Source organism: Nyctibius grandis, chromosome Z, assembly GCF_013368605.1.
Source record: "Nyctibius grandis isolate bNycGra1 chromosome Z, bNycGra1.pri, whole genome shotgun sequence".
NCBI classification, from domain to species: Eukaryota; Metazoa; Chordata; class Aves; order Nyctibiiformes; family Nyctibiidae; genus Nyctibius; species Nyctibius grandis.
The window spans coordinates 21953449-21969173 of NC_090695.1; positions in this window are offsets into that span (position 1 = coordinate 21953449).

Sequence of the window (15725 nt, forward strand, 5' to 3'; positions counted from 1 at the left end):
AGTGTTCTTGGCCATTTTAGGTGCTGCCATTGTTTTTCCACTAACAAGATGACTGAGGTTGGTTAGCTGGAGTACTGAATAGTTTCAATAAAGAGCTAAACAAATGTAATGTGCATTAATTACACCTCAAAAACTAAGAGCCATCAGGTTGCTTTCTAATCTGCACAGAGTTTAAAAGTCATTTGGTATTGGTATGTTTTAAACTTGACTTTTACATCAAAAGACAGATATAAAACCCAGGATGTATTACTTGGGTGCCTTAAGCCCCTGGGTTAAAGTACAGGTTAGTTCTTCAGTTTTGGTGGTATAAGAAACATGTACAAAGCATCCCTGACTAAGACCTGACTCTTCATCTCTCAGTTTTGCATGCTTTGGTAATTGGTTTTAATCACAGGACTGTGTTTTATCTGCAGATGTGACTTCATAGCATGTAGGTAAACATCTGGTTAATAGGGTTTTACTGGACACCTTTTTTCTTCCCTCCCATTCCTCAAAATGTCTGTATCTATGCTTGGCAGTGGGCTGCCTCACTTCCTCAAGGCATAGGAAGGAAACATAGTAAACAAATATGTAAAAATCCAGGTGGCTAGTTCTGAATGTAGAAATCTGTATTTCAATAAATGCTCCTTAAATGGAAGCTTTCTCCATGTAGGCAACATCAGCAGCACTAGCGCTTCAACTTAAGGAGAACAGTTCTAAAATATATGGTATACAGATCATTTACAGATGTTCAGACCCAAAATATATCTTGATTTATAAGACAGTGTAGTACGTTATAGAAGTATTCATCTTGGTCCAAGGTAAACAAGAAGTACATAATAGGTACAATATTTTTCACCAATTAAGAGTATCTGCATATATGAATCACAAGGTAAAGAGAAACAAAATCAAAATTATTTTGATCAAGTTTTGGTCTCTCATTTATAAATGAAGTAATAATATTGCTACTTTGTCGTCCTTATCCTGGGCATATCTGCACAGCTTGTTTCTCCCTAAACTAGAAGCCAAAGATCAAGAGACAATGCTAGACCCGGATTTACAGAGACTAAATCCCACCTAAATTTTTGTGACATATTTCTTACTGGCTAGGTGACTACCAAGGCCACACGCAGTTGATCAAAGGCTGTACAAGCATCAGGTACAGGCGTCTAGGTGGAACGCTTAGGTAGAACTCTAAGCAGGCACGTAGGCATTTAGATAGAGGCCAGATGAATCTGCGCCCAAGAATAATATTCAAACACATCTCATCTTGCAAGAAAGCCACCTTTTTATCAGACAGCAGCTGAAAACACTCCTTTGTCTAATTTTCACAGCTCTGAAATAAAAAACTCTCCCTCCAGTTTAAACTAATGTAAGAGAATTTCAGTTTAGCAGAAGCTAAGAGTGCAGATTTCCACTTCATCAGGCAGAATCCAGAAAAGTCCTGTTTTTCTGTCTCCCATGTCTGAACATGGAAAGTTGTATCAAGCCAAACCACACTGTGAGACTACTCCTTACATAGTTCTTGTCCTCCCCTTCCACTTCATTTTTCTATTTTTTGGGAGATGACCGAACAAGGTGGTCATTCCTCACTAGTCCTTGATTTGGGTTCCTGCCTGCCACGGTGTGTCCTTGAGCTCCTCTGGGCTTGTGCAGATGGGCCTTTGGTGAGCTGCTGGCTCCTGTGATGGGCTTGGCAGGATATTATTTAGCCTCCCCCTCCTGCCATTGTCTGTCTGAGCTCCTTTGTGGATGTTTTATCACATAACCTACCACTTAGATTTAAAAATAAATAGGCAAATAATTTTGAAAAAAAAAAAACATTTTTAAGGATGCTATTCAGAGTGAAAAGACATCTAGAAAATGGCTATTTATAATTTAAGCTTTTTCCATTTATCCTTACAGTCTCAAGGTGTAATGACAGTTACAAAAGCACTGGTGGAACCAAAGCAAGTAAAGTGGAGATAAAGTAGTACTTAAAAATGAAAGTTGTATCAGGTTTGGACCTTTCTTTCTTTCTTTTTTTGGTCTCATCATAGTTCTGCCTTTCTCAGCAGATCTTAGAAGACTTATATTTGGAACACACTCTGAGCTATATTTCTCCTGTGCTTATCTTATGCTTAGCTTCATCTTTTCATAAAACTTCTGCCTGTTTCAACATCACATAGCAAGTGACAGCTACATGGTGATAAGTACTAGCATTAGATGGGATAAATACACATTCTGACTGTGGGTTTCAAATACTGCCATTGTGAAACCACACTTGGACATGGAGAGTCTGATTAGAGCCAAGTGTTTAATTTTTTTTCTAGAGCTCACAAATTCTGGCACAAACAGCAGATACCTCAGCTTCTTCTACTGCTTTTAGAATAAGACAAAGTTCAGTAACACAGTATAAGTTCAGTAAATATAGTACCAAAGGATTTTTGTCTTCCTATTAATAGGGAGGCCAATGAACAGATTATAAACAGGCAAGGAGGGGAAACTCACTTTACTGACTTTCGCCTAAGATTCCCTGAGATAGAAAAAAGAGAAACCATAATTGCTTTTTTCTAACCCACACAGCATAAGCTTGACTGGTAGCAATGCTTGTTATTAAGATTACTAGATTTTATCTTTTATAATGCCCTGCTCCTCAAGTGCTTAGCTACTCAGCAAGACAGCAGCTTTGAATACTTCTCAGCTTCTTTTTACCACCTGGGCTTGCAGTATCTATAATTCTTTGACCACCAAGAATCCAATAACTTGAGATTAAACTTAGCAACATTCAAGCTGCTGTTGTTTCAATTTATTACCACCTGTTTAAAAAAAATAATTTAATATCTATATGAATGCAGAGTATTAATAGAGTTTCTATCTCTCTGTCCCTGCTAACAGGGCTCAAAATAGCCAACTACACAAATGCAGGATCTTACTCTCCTAGATTGTGACAAAGCTCAGTGATGACCATTTGACTTGCCTCTTAATATGCTCACATGCCAGAGCACTGCTTGATTTCAAAGCAAAGACTCAGTCAGAGTGACACTACATTTTCTGAAAGCAGGCATGCATCATCAACCTAGTTAGTCAGGTCAAGAGACCAAATCTCTACTTAATCTTACCCTGCTAGTGTCTGCCTGAGCTACAACCTTTGAAAGGTATATTTTCTCCAAATTACCAGATACCAAATATTTGCTCACTCACAGCAGTGAAGTGACCTCCCTTGCCACCCTGCAAAGCAACATCAGTAGAACTGCACTAACTACCTGAAAACTAAGGAGTATCTCAGCTCTAATCACTGTAGGGCCAAAGGAGTTATTGGCTCTGACTGCTTTGGCACCATCAGCACCATCAGCACCACCTGACACAATCAGGTCTTCTGACTGCTGGCAGGCTTGGTAATGAATACCCAGTACCAGGGGATTATCAGACCAGGCCTGTTTTACTACCTCTTTGTTCTAAGCAGAGATCTAAGAAGCAATTAATGTGCTAGGGAAAAAGTGTTACTCTCCATCAGTGATAAAGAACTTTTTGTCTTCTAACCTTTGAAAGTGATTACAAACAGCAACCATCCCTTATATCTTAATCCCTTATTGAATGCCCCATAGGGTAAGAGATTAATTGTTAAAATTTTATATATGATTTTAAATATATATATAGAGACATATATCTCATAGGTTATAAGACTCCACAACACATGGCCAGCCTGATCTGCCTGTGTGCCTTCCTGAGCCTTTGACACAGTCTCCCACAGCATTCTCCTGGAGAAGCTGGCAGCCCATGGTTTGGACAAGAGTACTGTTCACTGGGTAAAAAACTGGCTGGACAGCCGAGCCCAGAGAGTGGTAGTGAATGCAGCTAAATCCAGTTGGCAGCCGGTGACCAGTGGTGTCCCCCAGGGCTCAGTCTTGGGGCCAGTACTGTTTAATATCTTTATTGATGATCTGGACGAGCGGATTGAGTGCACCCTCAGTAAGTTTGCAGACGACACCAAGCTGGGCGGGAGTGCCGATCTGCCTGAGGGTAGGAAGGCTCTGCAGAGAGATCTGGACAGGCTGGATCGATGGGCTGAAGCTAACTATATGAAGTCCAACAAGGCCAAGTGCCAGGTCCTGCACTTTGACCACAACAACCCCATGCAATGCCACGGGCTTGGGGAAGAGTGGCTGGAAAGCTGCCTGGCAGAAAAAGACCTGGGGGTGCTGGTGGACAGCTGGCTGAATATGAGCCAGGACTGTGCCGAGGTGGCCTTCGGCCAATGGCATCCTGGCTTGTATCAGTAATAATGTGGCCAGCAGGACTAGGGAAGTGATTGTTCCACTGTACTCAGCACTGGTGAGGCCGCACCTTGAATACTGTGTTCAGTTCTGGGCCCCTCACTACAAGAAGGACATTTTGCTGCTGAAGCGTGTCCAAAGAAGGGCAACAAAGCTGGTGAATGGTCTGGAACACAAGTCTTATGCAGAGCGGCTGAGGGAACTGGGGTTGTTTAGTTTGCAGAAGAGGAGGCTGAGAGGAGACCTTATTGCCCTCTACAGCTGCCTGATAGGAGGTTGTGGTGAGGTGGGGATCAGTCCCTTCTCCCAGGTAACCAGTGATAGGACGAGAGGAAATGGCCTCAAGTTATGCCAGGGGAGGTTCAGGCTGGATCTTAGGAAGAATTTCTTCACTGAAAGAGTCATTAGGCATTAGAACAAGCTGCCCAGGGATGTGGTGGAGTCACCATCCCTGGAGGTGTTCAAAAAACATCTAGATGTGGTGCTTCAGGACATGGTTTAGTGGGCAGGGTGGCATTGGGTCAATGGTTGGACTTGATGATCTTTTAGGTCTTTTCCAATCTTAACAATTCTATGATTCCTATTTGCCCTCATGCAACTTCATTGAGTAATACAGAAGGTCTAGAATTGACTAAATGTGGTCACTTGCTCACACAAATCCCCATGAGGTCCATGGATTTTCTGCTCTTCACAGCTCCAGATATCAGGCATCTCCTGGGAAATTCAAGCATCCCTATGGACCGCTTTATCATTTCAAGAAATCAACTCATGAGAGCAGCGCACAGACCTCCTGAAAAAGATTTTGGAATAATTTCCTATTCACTAGAATTGTATGCTCCAGCCCCAAGTCACAGGAAAACCACCAAGAGGTTCAGCTTTCCTTCAGACAGAATTGCTCCAGCAGCAACTTCAGAAACACCCTTCAAAACCACAAAGGAAGCATCAAAGAGCCTATCAACAACCCTACTTAACCTCCTCTTCAGAAGCCTCCCAACAGGGACAGCCAACTAAAAGCAGTTTTGAGAAGAACTGTAAGAGCTGTGTGGATCAACCCACTTCACAGACTGACAGCTACTTTTATTATTTTTAGAAAGTGCCTGGGGTTAACTAGGACTAATCATTTCTCAAAACTCTCAGCAAAGAGTTCACAGACAATTTCCAAACTCTTTCAAACCTTTCTGCGTTTCCAGTGCCTAGCTGGAGGATGAGTGACGATGAAGAAGTCATTCCCTAATACACCCGAAGTAGCAGAGGAAGCACCTACAAGACCTCAGGGGAAAGAAATCCTAACTCTACTTCTGTTGCATGTTAGTTATGCAATATATGGGTCATGGTGAAAAACTTTTCATTTCAAAATTGTTTTTCCAAACAATGCTTTGTGAGTATTTTTCCTAGCGCATGTATACATTTTTAAAGGAGACTGCTAACAGCTTTTAAAGACTTGTAATTTTAGGTCTGAGTGAGAAATGCTGTTTCTGCTCTTTTTTTAAAAAAATGTGAACCGAAATTCCAAGACATTCTTCAAATCTCCTTACCCCCACCACTTCTTCAACAACCATCTATCAGAAAAGTATATTCATTCTGTAACCACATGGTAGGCTGCAAAAGAATCTTAAGCAGAAGAAAAAGGAGATAAAATACTTAATCTGGGAAAGATTTCTGTCACTTTGTAACTAACAACCCGGTCCTTTATCTAACACATTCACATATAAGATAGAGTTCAATATATTCCTTTTTGTTAAGTTTTCAGAAAATTACAAAATTAAACAAACCTTCCAATTATTTGTTAATCATTTTGAATGAATCACAGTAGCACACAGATACCATCATATCAGCACAGTCCTTCAGCAAATATTTACATATGAAAATGGGTCAGACTATCCACCCACAAAAATCATACTCCTCCTTGTATGTTTACTTCAACATTGTTACATACTTATATGGAATTGTTAAACTAATCATATTTTTGCCAAACTGGCTATAACATAATCCACCTATAACTGACCAACTACAGAAGAAAAATTAAACAAACATTTTGCTGTTGTTAACATTTTTTTTCTGTGGGTTTGAGCTTCTGAAGCCTGAAGGTCACTTGGATTATGTATACAATGTTGGTAATTGCATTCCTTAAATCTACAAAATGCCATGAAGCTCACTATTTTCCAAAATAGCTTTGCAAACAATGACAATTACTGCCCAGACATTTTCAAACACAGCAGGTTATTGGCTTAGGCAGCGATGGAAACCCTAAAAAGAAGATAAATATTTTGAAACGCACTGTAAATCAAATCTGTGCACTGGGCTAAGAATGGATTATCTGCCTCTAAACAGCAAAAGATGTTTTAGTTTGAGGGGCTTTTTCCATGCTTATTTACTAGAAATGATTTTAAATTGTGTCTTTGTGACTTTTTTTTATTTTCTCAAGATTTTTAGCAGTTGCATTGTAATAAACACTCTACTATAATTAGTTATACATACTTTACTCATTACATTTACTGATGTCCAAGAATTCACTGTTTCTCAATCTTTTAATAAAAAGTACATTTTTCGGATTAAAAATTGATTGGGAACAATGCTACATCAGATTTGTACTGCTTTGCAAGTGTTTATAGCAGATGTATCTACAGTCTCAACTGGGCAAATTTCTACGATGTAATTAACTGAGCCCTTGACTAAGAATGAATCTGTGAGGACTATTATATTGTGAGGTACTATATTCTGATACTTGGTGCCAAGACAAAGGCAGCCACCTTTCAAATGCTTCATTTCAGAAAGTAAGTATCTGGACAAGAAAAAAAGACAGCCCAAATTCATACAATTGACTACCCAAGAGCTTTGGCTAGTATCAATAGAGAGGCAACATCAGGAAGCCAAAGGCACTGGTTTTGTGTATGTGCACTCAAAGCTAGTTATGAATTACCAGGTTTCTGACTTAGCGCCAGGTTCACTTCCTCTGGCAGAGCAAGACTCTTGTAGGATGAAGACAACATTACCTTCATACTCTCTGAGGAGTCCTTCAGTAGACCACAAGTTCAGGTTCGCTGTGCAGCTTCATGGAAGAAGTAATGTAAGTAGGACAGGATGCTGTTAGATCATTGTTGAGGGCTTACTAATTAGTATAGAGCTGGTATTGCAACCTTCTCTTTCGTAGCAGATCACAGATGTTCGAGACAAAGAGAATGTGGGCATTATATCTCTGGGCTCAGGCAGTTTCCAGCTGGAAGACAATCCCTTGAAATGACCCAAAAGGAAGCAACATTTCACTGTCAGGTCATTATTTCTACAAAATGGGGATCAAAGCTTACAAACAGTTGCCTTCACTGAGAAAGATAAGTAAAACTGACACTTCCTAAAAAGAATAGCAAGTGTTCCATTCTTAATGAGAATGGGATATTTACCCTGCTAGCCCTTGTAATTTTATAACGTCTGAAAGTATTTGTGTTTTCTACTGAAAGACTACTGCAATGACATGAATCCAGCTGTTGAGTTTCCTACCTTTCTTCTCGCCCTTAAAAAAGTAATTTTCGAGCTTTCCTCAGTATACAGAGGAGGAAAATTGTGAAACAAGTAAACCCTAAGGCTTAAAAAAATAGAGAATAGTAACTCAGAAGTTTGGTTTTGGTTTGGTGGATTTTTTTCCCCAAAGACAGTTTCATGATTTTTTTCAAATCCTGGCTCAAGATTTTGGAGCAGTAGGGCTGACTATTCATCTGTGCATCTTTTTCCAAACTTCCACAGACTAAGTCCAGGTAAGTACGAGCCATTAAAAGCAACCTCCAAGAACACCATGAACTTGATCAAAATAAAGATAAACATGTACTGTTGATAAACATGTACTGTCTTGGTAGATGAGGGCTGGGTCAGGGACCAATTAAGCAACCTGGACATCCATAAATCCATGGGCCCTGATGGGATGCACCTGCGGGTGCTGAGGGAGCTGGCGGAAGTCATTGATAGGCAACTCTCCATCATCTTTACTAAGTCATGGGCAATGGGAGAGGTGCCTGAGGACTGGAGGAAAGCGAATGTCACTCCAGTCTTCAAAAAGGGCAAGAAGGAGGACCCGGGGAACTATAGACCAGTCAGCCTCACCTCCATCCCCGGAAAGGTGATGGAACAACTTGTCCTTGGTGCTGTCTCTAGACACATCAAGGATAGGGGGATCATTAGGGGCACTCAGCATGGCTTCGCCAAGGGGAAGTCATGCTTAACCAACTTGATAGCCTTTTATGAGGACGTAACTCGGTGGATAGATGATGGTAAAGCTGTGGATGTGGTCTATCTCGATTTCAGTAAAGCGTTTGACACGGTCTCCCACAGCATCCTCGCAGCTAAACTGAGGAAGTGTGGTCTGGATGATCGGGTAGTGAGGTGGATTGTGAACTGGCTGAAGGAAAGAAGCCAGAGAGTGGTGGTCAATGGGACAGAGTCCAGTTGGAGGTCTGTGTCTAGCGGAGTCCCTCAAGGGTCATTACTGGGACCAGTACTATTCAATACATTCATTAATGACTTGGATGAGGGAATAGAGTGCACTGTCAGCAAGTTCGCTGATGACACAAAACTGGGAGGAGTGGCTGACACAACGGAAGGCTGCGCAGCCATTCAGAGAGACCTGGACAGGCTGGAGAGTTGGGCGGGGAGTAATTTAATGAAATATAACAAGGGCAAGTGTAGAGTCCTGCATCTGGGCAAGAACAACCTCATGTACCAGTACAAGTTGGGGACAGACCTGTTGGAGACCAGCGTAGGGGAAAGGGACCTGGGGGTCCTAGTGGACAACAGGATGACCATGAGCCATCAGTGTGCCCTTGTGGCCAAGAAGGCCAATGGCATCCTGGGGTGGATTAGAAGGGGTGTGGTTAGCAGGTCAAGAGAGGTTCTCCTCCCCCTCTACTCTGCCCTGGTGAGGCCGCATCTGGAATATTGTGTCCAGTTCTGGGCCCCTCAGTTCAAGAAGGACAGGCAACTGCTAGAGAGAGTCCAGCACAGAGCCACGAAGATGATTAAGGGAGTGGAACATCTCCCTTATGAGGAGAGGCTGAGGGAGCTGGGTCTCTTTAGCTTGGAGAAGCAGAGGCTGAGGGGTGACCTCATTAATGTTTATAAGTATGTAAAGGGCAAGTGTCATGAGGATGGAGCCAGGCTCTTCTCAGTGACATCCCTTGACAGGACAAGGGGCAATGGGTGCAAGCTGGAACACAGGAGGTTCCACATAAATATGAGGAAAAACTTCTTTACGGTGAGGGTGACCGAACACTGGAACAGGCTGCCCAGAGAGGTTGTGGAGTCTCCTTCTCGGGAGACATTCAAAACCCGCCTGTACGCGTTCCTGTGTGATATGATCTAGGGAATCCTGCTCCGGCAGGGGGATTGGACTAGATGATCTTTCGAGGTCCCTTCCAATCCCTGACATTCTGTGATTCTGTGATTCTGTGTGATTCTGTGAATGACACACATGGTATAATAAGGAAAAGACAAGCAAAACCAAGCTGACATTCTACACGTAACCACAGCGCTCCATTGCACAACCCTGGACACCCTATGCAAGGTGACTGCTTTTGTAATCTAGTTGCTCAAGCCAGTTGATCAAAATTTCAGTCTAAAGTTTACCACAACATGTTACCACTCTCTTACCCTTTTATTTTTAAAGGAGGTTCAAGGTTCATTGTTTTGAAGGCTCTAAGTCTCAGACTGTTAACAAGCAACATACCTCTTGGCAGCTCTTCATTACCCTGATGACCAACTGAGAGTCAACACACACTGCAAGCGTTTGTTCATCAGCTCAGCAGAATTACACAGGACTCAGCGAGCAACTGGCATTCGAGAATGCTGCTGTCTTTGCGGCAGGCAGATTTATGGACATCATTTTTGCAACTGCTACTTTTTATGATCATTTGCAGTTCAGTTATGTGCTGAATATAGCATAGCCAATTAAACCAGGCTATCCAAAGAGGTATAGAGTTCAGCTCACTGCTGAGAGAGTCACGGCTTCTTTCTTTTAATAGTGTATATATAGCATTTCAGGAGTTCACTGAAGGGATTAACTGACCAAGGGTCTCCCTGTCTTTGCAGTCCCTGCATGGGCCCTCCACTCTGCATCCTGAGGACTAAGCTTCTGCAGGGGAAGCTCTTTTGGACTTTCCAAGCTCAAGGCTTTTCTCCAAGTTTCTTGCACACTTCTACTACCTACAGGAGCCATCTCCTCTCCGCTGTAGGGGCACCTCTGGCTGAGACCTGTGGTCTCCACTAATTCATCCAACCCTTGCTCTGGGATGCCCTTGCTACCTGAGATTTCCTCAGCCCCTCACACCCTCCCAGCTCCCCTAGTCCATCTCATGGCTCCACTCTCCCTCCCCAGTCCCTGGCCCCTCTGCAGCTTTCCCAGCCCAGCATAGTTCCCTCCCTCACCGAGCCGGCCTCGCCGATGCACATGCCCCAGTGCCACGGCCCCACCGTGGCTTCCTGAGCCCCACCACTGGCCTTCCACCTCAGCTCCAGCCCTCCTGCTCACGTGTGGGGACTTCGCCCTTTGGAGCCGTGTGGCTGCTCACTGCGGCGTCCCCTTCACTTCTCCAGGTGAGCAGGCAACTGCTGTGAGCTGGAGGCCGGGTGGTGGTTGCTGCTCAGCCCAGCCCAGGCAGCAGGCGAGGGCCATGGGTGCTCCCCAGACCCGGAGCTTCCCGCTGTGAGGCTGATCCATGCCCATCTCTTGGCCTCCCCTCGGGTGCTAGCTGCCGGAAGAGGAGACCTGTCACTGCTTGGAGCTCAGCAACTCTCCACACCACACACAAGCCACCAGGGTAAGCCCCAGCCCCAGCCAGGCCCCGTGACAGGCTTGCACACACCAGCACCCTGTCCTGTCTGTGGCTCTGAGCTTCCACGGGCCACAGCTGGGCTCACAAAAAGGGCTGAGGGACAGCCGGTTCTGTAGGCAGGAAGAGGAGTCTGCTGGCCAGATTTGAAAGGTGCCCTGGAAAGAGTGTTTCTTGAGTTCAGCCTGTCCCTGCCATGCGTGCCAGGTGATGGGAAGGCCACGTGTCACGGAAACTGATTTGACGCAGTGCTGTCCAAGGCGCCACAGGCAGAGGCACCTGCAATGCCTGAAGCCACATCCATCCATTTTACGGAGCATATGCCCACAGCCTGGGAGTGCTGAGGAGCAGCCAGCGAGTCGGTGGTGCCAGAAATGTGTTTTTCCCTCACACTGAGGGAAAAAGGGCCACATGGCAGAATTTTCCATCTAGAGGAGAAAGGCAGTGAGGGGACACATCCAGAGCCCTGAAACCAAGGCCCCAAACCCACAGTTCTGAGTAGCTTTTCTTTCATTAAAATTTGTGATCATCATGACTGCAAAAACAGCATAGCAACTTCACAAATCTGGGGGGCAGGGGAGATACTTTACAGAAGGATGTTTACTTAAGGCTTGAGATCTTTCTTAGGCTGATTAGGATAAGAAAGTTAAAAAAAAAAATCTTAACAGAATTCAGGCCATCCTCCTTCAGATTTATAAACATTTTACCATGCATTGCAGTGAGCAACCAAAGCTGAGCCAACTCCTTAAACCTCACTGAAAATACCGAGATGGAATATTCTTCCCTTGTAGTTTCCCTTGGCGGCTGGTACAAAATACAACTTAAATTCTTTCCCCCTTTTATTTAAATAGGCTGTTCTGCACTCTATTTCACAAGGACTCTGAGCAAGATATAGTTAATTGATACATGTAATTATAGCTGTTATACCTCTTCTCCTCCCTAGAAACTCAGTTACCAGCCCTATCCTTGACAAAATGCTTGTGATGAATAACACATCTGAAGTCAAATGTTATCTGCTAATTGACAGGATGGTTTCAACAATGTAACCTTATCTTAGGTAAATAAACTTCTAAGGAAACTTCGAGCCAGAAAGGCCAAATGAGATGTTTGAGATTCCTTTTTGCTGCAGAAGGTCTTGTTTTGATAGTGCAAGAGAGGCTCCAGTTCCCTCTGTTTATATTTGCTCCTAACTCAGTGTTTTTCGTAATAGCAAAAAGCATCTTGAGGGGGTCTTTAATTATTGTGGCAGAAAAAAAGTGAAAAATTCTCTTTATCTGATATCTTATTTGAAAAAAATAATAATATTGTAATGCATCTCTATCATTTGTTTCTTTAAATTCTTATTTGGATTTTATATTTGCTTTTACACTTCAATAAATAATTCACAAAACCAGCCTAAAATTAGCATTTTTTAACATACAACAGCATTAAGTTACAGATGTGATAACTTTTTATAACATTCACCTTAAAATATCAGATCAAAGACAGTAGTACTGTACACTGAATATGAGATCCACAGACATGTGAAAGCAGGGAGAAAGAGGAGAAGCAGTCCCCAGTGGGGAGACAATGATGGAGGGAAGAAAAGTCCTGTTCCAGTGTGTGGATTCTGAGGAATGAGAGAGTGAGTCCTGGAAACTGCAAACTTTTCAAACACACATAGTTGTGTGTGTGCAAGGCCCTAACCCTGTCTCTGATCAGTATTCAAATATGTTAGAAGGCAGTGACCCTATTAAGTGCACTGCACTTCTGTAAAATTATTTGATTTATAAAGCATAGCTGACCTCAGAACAAATGTGACAATAACAACTTAAAATGTGCTCTTAACTTAAGTTTGTCTCCTGAAATTCCAGTTAACTTGAGGGCCCATGTCTTTCCATAAAGATATAACTGGAAGCCATTCCCACACGTGCAGAACTGTTACCTCAGCTTACTTGCACACGAAGCGTTACTCAGTACCAATCTGCTTCCAATGTGAAAGACATCTTGAATCCTACACAGAAGACTGATCTTCATTGCAGAAGATAAATCATATTGCAAGATGGGTTTTCAAACAATACGAACAATAATTTTGTTATGTTATAAACATTGCAAGAGTGTGTGCAGTTATAAAAACTTTGATGTCAAGGGAGGGTGGGGAGAAGAGTAAACAAATACACTGATTTTTATATGCTCAGCATTGAAGAAATACAATTTCCAAAAGCCATGGCTTATCCTTTATCAGCCAGGCCAAACCTGATCCCTCTGGGTAGTCACAGCAACCAAAGCCTGAAGCACTCTCTGGCTGAGCATTCACTTCTAGCTTCCGAAACACTTCCCTTTCTATCTCAAGCTGTGATCCGACAAATTTGTTCCCAACAGGATTACAAAAGAAGTGATATTATTTACCTAGTAATCTCGCTAGGTCTTTTCTGAAAAGGCCTTCCTGTTTATAGAAATGGCATCTTCCCACTCTTAACGCAGAAATACATACTTACATCCTTTCCAGGTCAGACTTCAGTAATTTTCTGACTGTCAGCTATACGACCTCTGAGCATAAACTATGTGTCCTGTAGCCTGTCCAGCTCAATGAAAATGTCAGTCCTGTGCAGAAACAGAAGAAAATAAATGATGTGTGGTGCTTAGGTGATATGCCAGTTTAAGGGACGCAGCATCCTTAAATGCACACCATACTGCATTCTGAGCGGCTCAGTTTCCTAAACTGGACATGAACTCCCCCTTTAGCTGGGCCAAATATACTTGGGAAACTACCAAGTCAGTAGTGCTGTAGTGAACCTTGTTCTGTGGCTGACTGAGCCCTTATAAATCTGTTTGGGATTCCATCCTGATTACTGCATGCAAGTGTTCTTACACCATTCCGTCTAGGACAAAGATTGGAAGGACCACACAGAAGCAATGATCCATCCCTCCACCTAATTGTTGTTTGTGGTGAAGGGAAGACAGCCAGATACGGTGTCACTTCTCACAGAATGACAGCCTCGGCTTACTAATGGCCTTCTCTTAAGACTCTTAGATTGATGACTGACTGACTCCAGATGAGGCTCACAGGACTCATCCAAAGTCTATTGCAGTAAACCTCCACAGAAGAGTCCTGGATCTTAGTTCCTAGTAATAAAACAGAACAATAATAAAAAAGTCAGCAAAACAACTAAGACTTGCTCAGCATTCTACAGAGGATATTTAGAAGTCCTTCTTGTAGATCAGATAGATAACTTCAGAGGAAGAGGGAGGTTACTGATGAAGGAACAGTTGTGGGGTATAGCAAGGAAAATCGGAGAACGGAAAACCAAGTATCTCAGGTAAAAATGGTGTCTATTTCCTCAAGAAACTGAAAAAGTGTAACAGAGAATTATAATAGCCGGGTTGGCTCCAGGAGGAAGCTCAGGCACAGGAAGAATGCATTTCAGAAGACTGAAGGGAATTTTGTGTGCCAGGAATTCTATAGTCAAGCATGGGTGGTGTTCGATTTAAGTTATCAGGAGGAGGAAAAGAGAGGAAAACACAACAGCATCTCTTTCAGTGTACCCAGTTTGTCAATATAATTCAAAAAACAAATGCTCCAGGGGAGAACAATAATACTCAAAATGGAACAATAGTGGGAAACCTATCAGATAATAACCTGTAGTGTGAATGTATGGGAGGAAAGTCAACAGAGTTTTGGAATGACAGAGAAAACTGTTATTAGACTGTGTTATTTACTAAGACTACTCCATCTTTAACTTCTGATCTGTAGGGCAATCAAACTTCGTGATAGAGCACAGGTAGAAATACCGGTACCTTTAAAACAGGTAATTGTTTTTTGAATCCTCATTTGTAAATATAATAAAAAAGAATAACCAAAATTAGTAAACACCTTATCAAAACATTTAAGGTTCTCTGTACTTTCTTTAACATCTTACTCATAATAGTAAAGTGATTATTTTCATTAAATCAGAAACTAGATTTTAACTGAGAAACAAGAAATATTTCATAGGATTTGATCAGAGATTTCCATACAAGACATATTGACTGTACCAGGTAAGAAAAGAAGCATCTCTCAGCAACAGTGAACTAAGCACCAAGTCTTCTGAAATGACTCACTCTCTTTATACTTAAAAACATCATGGCTTCACATAAACTTCAGATAAAACCTTAAAAGCTCAACGCAAGAAGGACATTTTATTGTTATTGTTATTATTGACTGGCTGTTAATGAAATCATTCCAAGTAGTACAGGATATTTTTGCTGCCATTAATTTCATTCTTGACCTACATTATTGCTTAGGCTAAAATATTATCTAATAATGTACCTGACCACGTTCTTGACTTTTCCTTTTCCGTATTGTTTTGCTTATATATGACAAATCACTGACGGCAAGGACAGGATTCTAGCATAACATATAGATGTTAGTTGAAAGAACACATGTATTTTGATGCATCTGACGAAGAAAACGTTAAGCATACAGAATTCTAATAACTGTAAGTCAGGGAACAGACAACTGTACCACGGGTATCATTCTTAAAAGCTGCTGTTTTATTTTACTAAATTATCTATGTTAAAACCAAATCTGTGCCTGGTGTGGAATTTCACTGCATCAAGTGTTACAATATTTTTGTTTTCATTACAAGCAGGAGAATGCATGTAGAACAAGTGTTAAGAAACATGACAATAAATTAGAATATAATTTACAAAAGCAAAA